General features: G+C 54.3%; 1 protein-coding gene across 1 annotated transcript in view; it reads right to left on the bottom strand.

Moving 5' to 3' along the window:
* SEMA4B (sema domain, immunoglobulin domain (Ig), transmembrane domain (TM) and short cytoplasmic domain, (semaphorin) 4B) overlaps positions 1–7172 on the bottom strand; it is a 36500-nt gene extending 29328 nt beyond the window's left edge. The window contains exon 1 of the mRNA XM_012643722.1: positions 7017–7172. The gene's annotated coding sequence lies outside the window, so the exon portion shown is untranslated. The remainder of the gene's footprint in view (positions 1–7016) is intronic.
* Positions 7173–8378: the final 1206 nt, after the last annotated feature.

The raw sequence follows: 8378 nt of genomic DNA, 5'->3' as shown, positions 1-8378 counted from the left end.
CACATGCTCAAGTAGGTATTTGTTGAGTGCCTGAGTCTCTGCATCAGGTAGCTTCTAACACAGCAGAGAGGCTGCTTTGTCCTAGTATCTTGGCAACACATGAGTTGTCTGACTGCTGTGCTCATCCCAGGGGAGAGGAGACAGGGGCTGACACAGCCACACTTGGTGGATAATTATATCCTGCTCATGGCTGCTCAAATGCTTCCAGTACGCCGTATGCCATCTGGACAGCAAGCTTCTTGTGGCCAGTGACACATCTTCCATCTTCCAAACCCCCACTGCCTAGCATGGCACTCCAGTGGGCACTCCGTAGTGCTGACACAATGAGGGTACCAAGTATTGGCCTGGAGAAGCGCCCTCCAATCCACACCCCAGCATGGTAGGCCAGTCTTCGCGGGCCCACTGTCTTCCATTAACGTGCTAATGCGTTCTCCCCAGACTAGAAAACACAGGAGGCTGACTGGCAGAGAAAAACCTCATGTGAGCTGACTTCCTGTGGGCTCGAGAGTGGTTCCCAAGCCAACGATGTGTCTCCTGTTCCCCTTTGCCACTCTTGGATGTACGCAGGTCTTTCTTGGTGGCCAGAATGTCAGCGTTTATAAAGAGCTCAGGGAGCAGCTTGGAAAGGGAGTAAAAGAAAAAAGAGAAAAAAGAGAAAAGCACGCTTCGTCTGTGCCCCTAGCCAGCAAGATGAAGTCATTGTCAAGTCTGGCCCTTCCTCCATCCACACTCACACACCCTTGCTCTTCCTCGCACCTTGACCCTCCTCCCTTCTCTCTCTTAAGTTCTCACACACACTCTCTTGTGCACACAACCATATACACATAAGAACAAAAGCACAGGAATTAAGGTAAAACCTGCATAGGAATCCATTATAAAGAAGCCCAAACGAAACTCCTCTATGGTGAGGGATGTCAGACTAGTGGGCACATGCCCCATAGGCAGACAAGGGAACTTCAGGAATGATGGGAATATTCCACGTCTTGATCTGGGTATTGGTTTGCCAGGTGTACACAAATGTTAAAATGCATCAAGCTGCACACTTAAGATCTGTGCATTTTATTGTATGTAAATTTATACCTTATACCTGTCATCGTGAGGAGGAAAAGGGGCCAAAAAGGGGAAAAAAAACCACACCTGTAGGATCGGGTAGAAGAATAAAAAGAAATGAGAGGGACTATAGAGGGAGAGAGCATGGAGAGAAAGAAGTAAGGCTATAAGAGAAAGAGGGAATAAAAGGAAGCACGGCGGGGAACATGACGCAAATGCACACATACGCCTGCTGCCTTCTGCCCTGCTCAGCACAAAGGGGACGGCAGGGCATAGGCACAGGGCAGGTGCTCACAGCAGAACCGTCTATCCAGGCCATATTCAACCTCTCAAGCCATCAATACTCATTAATCATCCATAGATACAGCCTCTGCCCCGGTACAGGCAGGCCACGTCCTTGGGCACGGATGGCCCCTGCCAGGCGGCCCCAAGCCAGGCCTGCCTGTCCTAATTCCCACCCAGGGGAACCCGGCTTTCCAGCTTCCACAATTCTACTCTGGGAGTAGCTGCTTTGTTTGCTGGCTGTGGGGGAGGGGCCTCCTGCTGAGCCCAGTGGAGCTTGAACCCAAAGGTCCTGCCCATCCCCTCCTGGGGTAGCAGTCAAGCTCCTCCCCGTCCCCCGGGGTGCTGACTGGCAGGCTGCCCATCGAGGCCTCACAGACGTGCACATGCACTGGCTGCAGTCCAGCTCCCCAGGCCGTGCCCCCACCACCACCACCCCTCGTAGCCCCGAGCCCTCCTCTTATGCCATCCTGCAGCTGCGGCTCCCCACCCTGCCCTGGCTAGGCACGCTGCTGGTGTCTTCTCCCCAGGGGCTGGCAGCAGCTCAGCTGCAGCATCAATACATTTTGATGAGGAAGCGACACCAGCTGGCATACCCTGTGTGTACTTTTAAATCAACCAATGGCTGCCAGGTCCTGGGGGCTGGGAGCTTCCTTGGGGCAGTGCCCTGCCCTCTGCAGCAGAGGGCATGCAGCCAGGGTCAGCACCAACACTGCCTGCAAATTTCACAGGCAGCTTTTAACCAAGGTCTGGCAACAAACGTAAATAAATGGCCTCATCTCTGTTCCCTGAACCATATTCCCCTCCACTGGCCCCTGGTCTTTCTCACTCCAGGAAGCGGTAGAATCCAATGCTTGGGCAACAGCTTCTTCTGTCAGAAGAATGCAGCACCTTCCGTTATTTTGTGGACCTCTGGCGAGCCACTGACTCTCTCTGAACCTCAGCTTCCTCGTCTGAGATGAGCCCACCAGCAGTGCCTCATGGGTGGTGAGGAGAATTGACGAGACAGGACACGCAAAGTGACTGGCAGTGCCAGCAGGGAGCGAATGCTCAGTGAACAAGGCCATGCTTGTTATGTAATTGGTTCACCTCCCCGATCTGAAAAGTTGTCCCATGGCCTCAACAACTTCTTTACTTAATTTTTTTTTTTTTAGAGACGGGGTCTGTCGCGATGTTGCCCAGGCCAGGCCTGAACCGGCCTCGAGCGATCATCTCAGCTCAGCCTCCTGAGTAGCTGGGACGACAGGTGCACGGCACCACGTCCACTTGACAATTGAACTGTCTTAGATGCCCGTCCCTGAGGACCCCTTCTGGGCTCTTCCCTCAGGTTCAGCGGCCTCCTGCTAACCTGCTGCTGAGGCTGCAACTCTCACGGGGAGAAGGAACCGGCCTGCCCAGCCCAAGCCTGGGTGCGCCCGCTGTGGCGAGGAGACTGCCACCCAGCACCGCCCCCACTGGGCCTGTTGGGGCCTGAACTGGCCACTCCCTGGGAGGGGATCCCCCACCCCACAGGGCTGTGGTGCAACCAGCAGGGCTCAACCTGTCCCTGCCCCAACAGACAGGGTAGAACATGAAGTTGCCACTGTCACTCCCCTGCCCCCCTAACACACCTTCAGGAGGCCCTGTCTGCCTATGCCTTCCAGCCTGCTCTCCTGTCTGGGAACCTGGCCTGGCTGAGGCTTGGCACCCATCACCTCAAAGGGGCACGGTGACTGCTCAGGGACTCTCTTTTCTGCTTTCAAACCATCGCAGCCACTCGCAGGTGGGAGGCAGGTGTGCCAGGCCACGTGAAGATGGGAGCTAGCAGGGTAAGGGTCTAAGAGCGACAGTCTCACCTTCCAGTTCGGCTTGTCAGACCCAGTTCCAAAGATCCCAAGAAGTCAGGAATCTATCTGCCTGATTTGCCACTGAGTTCTTAGCCCTGAAATCCCACTCTGAGGCCCAGACCTCTGGCCATTGCCTTACGATGGGAAAGAAGACCCAGGCCAGGGCTTTCCCTCTACCGTAGGAAACCAACCTTCCTTCCCCGAGGCCCAAGGCTCTCCCCTGGGCCTCGTCCTTCCCACGGAGGAAGGGCTCTCTGCCCCTGGCATTTCCCAGTCACCCCAGGTCATCTGGGGGCTGCCACTCTTGCTCCCAGACAGAGCCTCGCTCTTGGTGCTGACGCTGAGCCCCGAGAGTGGGTGGGAACAGGTATGCCCGGGAGGCTGATGGGGATGGAAGGCGGGTTGCCTTGCTTTCCTGTGGCTCCGAAGCCTGCACTCTCACCCTGCTTTGCCAGGGTGGGGATTCCGAGGAATGTACCACGCGTGGTGGTGTGCCCACTTGCCACCCTAAAGCAATGGCATCAGGAGGCAACACTCAAGAAAGCTGGTGTGAGGGCAGCACCAAAGATGCCTGGCTGGACAGGGATCTCACGCCAGCCGCCTGTGACTCCCCAGGAGCACGTTTACCCACTGTGAGCCAGCACGGGGGTTCTGAGTGGGTCCAGCTTGGCCCTAGCAGGGGAGGGTGCTCTAAGGGGCTCGGCCCACCCAGCCCCATGGGCTTTTCTCCAGTTCTCTCACCTATGGTTTCTGCAAACCCCCTGAAAGAGAGACCCAGCTAGCTCCTCCCAGCCACCTCTGCGAATGCTGCCTGCATTCTTTCACTACAGCCTGTGGGCGGTGGGGCACAGCAGGGAACCCCCAACCCCAAGGTGGGCTTCAGGGAGCTATGAACCCCAAGAATGATATGCTACTTCTGGAGAGAGGCAATCAGAACTCTGATTTAATTTCACAAAGCTCCTTGCCACCAGCCCTCTCCTATCGAAAAGGTGAAGAAGCATCTCTTTAGGTAGGGTGTGTTAGTCTGCAGACACAGGGCACTCCCAATCAGCCTGTATCAGTTAAGAAGAAATGATACCTCTGTTTGGAATAGTTATATAACCTTGACATGAACTATTTGGCAAACTCTTTGCACCTATATCGAAGCTGACATTTTTACATGGCTAGAATTCATTGAGCTTTCACTATAAGCAAGGCACTGTGCTGAGCTGATCATGTCATTCTCACAACAGGGGTTGTTATAGTCCTACTGCATAGGTGAAAAACTGGGGCAAGGACAGGTTCAGGGACTTACTAAGGTCACACAAGTGCTAAGTCAGGACAAGGACCAGAACCCACACGGAGACTCTACCCATAGTCAGAATTTCAGCCAGGTTTTGTCTCAAGTTATAACCTTCCTACTCTTCTGATGATAAAAGCTGCTGTCCATCCTTCCATCTTTCCTCCTTTCCTTTCTTCACTCCCTCCATGTTCCTTTCTTTTTCTCTTCCCTCCCTCCCTTCTTTCTTTCTTTTGGAGAGCAGTGGTGGGGATCCTAGTTCACTGTGCCCTCAAATTCCTGGGCTCAAGTGATCCTCCTGCCAAGGCCTCCCAAAGTGCTAGGATAACGGGTGTGAGCCATTGCACCCAGCCATCCTCCTTCTTTCATTCCTTCAACAAATGTTTCTTGTGTACTTGCTGCCTTCTAAGCAGTGCTTAAGTTGAAGGAAAGTAAATTTGAAGGTTGCTGCCTTTGCAGAGCTTACAGTTTATCAGGATGTTTTTTTTTTTTTGAGACAGAGTCTGGCTCTGTTGCCCTGGCTAGAGTGCCGTGGCGTCAGCCTAGCTCACAGCAACCTCAAACTCCTGGGCTCAAGCGATCCTCCTGCCTCAGCCTCCCGAGTAGCTGGGACTACAGGCATGCGCCACCATGCCCGGCTAATTTTTTCTATATATATTTTTTTAGTTGTCCAGATAATTTCTTTCTATTTTTAGTAGAGACGGGGGTCTCACTCTTGCTCAGGCGAACTCCTGACCTTGAGCGATCCGCCCGCCTCGGCCTCCCAGAGTGCTAGGATTACAGGCGTGAGCCACTGCGGGCCCGGCCTATCAGGATGCTTTAAACTCTTCTTTCCAAAGAATACCCATCCTCATCCACAGTTTTGTAGATACTTTCACTCATTCCTTTGTCTCCAGCAAAGGTAGTAGCCCAGGGCCAACGTGGCAGAGCTCCAGCAGTGCTCCCAGGTTGCGTAGGATAGAATCCTGCTGTTTTCAGCTGATTTCCTGGGCTGCTCCTCTGGGTCCCTTGGCATTGGCACTGGGCTCAGATTCCCATTAAGGCCGTCATTCTGCTGTAGTGAAATGAAGTACTCATTCACACAACACATCCCCTTTCCCGTCTCTACCACAAACTCCTTGAGTGCAGGGGTCAGGCCAGGCTAACTCAGGTTTTCAAACTCCAGCCCCAGGGCAGGGCTTGGAAATAGCAGTTACCCAGTAAATGTTTACTGAATGAATAAGTGAGTTTTCTGCTCCAGGTGATTGTCTCAAACAAATCATTTCCAAAGGATTCATTCAAGTTTTCCTTCCTGGATCTTTTTTTCCCACATTCCTGTTACCCTTTCCAAAGGAAAAGGCACCACAGTGGTGGGGGAGGACAGAGCCCCACTTGCCTGCTGTAGGGCAGCCAAAGGGTTTTACTGCTCACACAGCTCCACGCTGGTGGCTTTGTTGGCTTCAGAAGAGGTGGCATTTTGGAAAGCCACTGAACACTTGGCTCCTGGGGATTTATTTTGGGCAATCCTGTCAGATACTACATTAAAGCAAGAGCCCCAAGGCACAAGACTTACGCACCAGGGAGAGAGCCTTTTTCAGTTCTCCCCAAGGAAACAGCCTCCATGTCCAATGTTTAGTTCACCTGTTGTCAATGTCCGCATCTTTAGATCACATGGCACCAAAAGCTTGAGCCCCAGGTGCAAGGAGACATATCCCAGATTTCCCTGAGCTTCGGAAAGAATAATCACCAAAGGAAACAGCCACGCCCTAGGAGTCAGGAGACCAAGTCCAAATCCTGACCTTCCCACCAACTCACTATTTCATCTTGGGAAGTAATTTAATCTCTCTGGGTCCAGTTTTCCCTGTGAAAATGAGAGGGGAAGGGACAAGGTGATTTCTAAATCTCTTCCAGTTCTAAAGCATCTGCGGGGGAAAAATTTTTTTTTAACTGTACATTTCCCGGTGCTCATGGCATTCGATCCTTAGAAAAATCCTGCGATTCTTACTCAAGTAGCATACTCACATTACAGGTGAGGAAATGTGAGCAGAGGTTTGATGACCTTCCCGAGATGACCCAGGGCTCCGAGCCTTTTGCTAGACCAGAATGGCTCCGGAGAAGCCACCTCAGCAGCCCCATTCCCGGAACCCCACCTTCCTCCCCTTCCCATCCCCTATGTGCACCTTGTAGTTGCCCAGCGCAGAGAAGGAAGCCACGACAAAGGGCCTAACTCAGGGGTCACACCCACCACCCTCCTGAGAAGGCGCCCAGGCCTTTTGCGAATTCCGAAGGACTTCCCTCCCGGGCCAGGATTCCTGGTTGGGGAGTCGGGGGCGGTGCATGGCGGCGTGGTAAGACTCTGCTAAAAGGCCCCTAGTGGCCATGGGAACGTGGGCCCAGCCTCCCGCGCTGCTATGGCAACAGGCTCCCCAGTGGCGGGCGCCGGTGCCCATCAGAGCGTGCAGGTGGCGCCCCCTCGGGAGAGGGGCCGAGCGGGAGGTGCGGGCGCAGGTGGGGGAAGGGGGCGGCGGCTGCTCGGCGGCTGCTCGGCGGCCTAGACCTCGGCCGCCCCTCCCGGGGCGCAGCTCCTACCCCACCCCTACCTGGAGGGAGTCAGGGCTCGCGCTCGCCCACCGTCCGCGGCGCGGCCCCTCTTCCCAGCGTGTCCACGAGCTAGTCGCCGCTGCCAGGCCGGCCCGACACCGTCCCTGGGGACCCGGAGCCTCCGGCGAACACCCTCTGTCCGGCGCTGCGTCCCCGGAAATGCTGGGCCGCGGCCAAGCCCCGCCCAGCCCCTCCCGTGTTTACGGGAATTGTCCGGCGGGCGCCTGCGGGGCTCGCCCCCGGCCTGGCCGTCCCCCCATCGCCCCCGGGCATTTACAGCAACTCTGAGCTCGACGCTACCCCAGCCCCGTCGGGGCTGCTACCCACAACGGCTCTTAGGCCCAAGCAGGCGATGGAGCCTACGGGGCTGTCCGCCCCCCCGCCCCCTCCCACCTTGTAGGACTCGGCCTCGCCATGCCTGGGCCCTAGGGCCTGTCTCCCTAGCTGCAGTCTGGGCTGGCTTGGGTTGGAATCCTAGATCCACTATCACATAACTGGCTGTGTTTCCTAGGATGAGTTCCTTAACCTCTCTGAGCCTAGAGTTCTTCACCTGCAGACCTCACAGGGTTGCGAGAGATGCAATGGTGGAGGCATAGGTCTGGCATATGGTCAGCTCTCAATAATGGTAGTATTGTTGACAGGAGGAGGCAAGGGAAAGGAGGGTAGAGCCACTGTCCATGAAACCGCCCACGTCTCCACCCTGTCCCTTAACCTGCAATGGGCAGGCGCGCCGAATGAGTAAAGGAAACGAAGAGCTGTGCAGGAGGGGTGAAAGATATGGTTATAAATATCTTGCACTTATCAAGTGACCTTGGCCCGTTTCTCTCCAGCCCTAGCGTCCTGGTTCTCCTATCTTCCAGGAGCGCAACAGCAGCTTTCAGGGCGGTTCCTGATTCAACCAGTTCTGGGCCTGTAAGCTGCTGAGCTGGCTGGAGTTGGCTGGTCAAGGGGCTGCCTCTTCCCGGGGCTGGCCAGGCCTGGGTGCACACTGTCCCTCCGCGGCCTCTCTAGGCAGAGCTGCCAGGCTCCTCCAGAAAAAGAAGAAAAGTGGTTACTTTGTTACCTGTCTACGAAAGTTAACACATACTTACTACAGGAAAGTTGAAAAACAGAAAAACACAATGAAAAATAATATCACCCCTAATTTCACCTTACCCACACACCACCAGTGTTAATATTTTTTAAAACTTTAAAAAAATTGAGATACAATTTATGTGTAGTGAAGTGTATAAACCTCAAGTCTACTGGTATTAATATATATATATATATTGCTGCCTTTGCAGAGCTTACAGTTTATCAGGATGCTTTTTTTTTTTTTTGAGACAGAGTCTCACTGTCTTGCCCTGGCTAGAGTGCCGTGG

Source organism: Propithecus coquereli, unplaced genomic scaffold (assembly GCF_000956105.1).
Source record: "Propithecus coquereli isolate 6110/MARCELLA unplaced genomic scaffold, Pcoq_1.0 Scaffold20, whole genome shotgun sequence".
Taxonomy (NCBI): Eukaryota; Metazoa; Chordata; class Mammalia; order Primates; family Indriidae; genus Propithecus; species Propithecus coquereli.
Note: the sequence above shows the minus strand (reverse complement) of the source record. Positions and strands in the feature narration are given on the sequence as shown.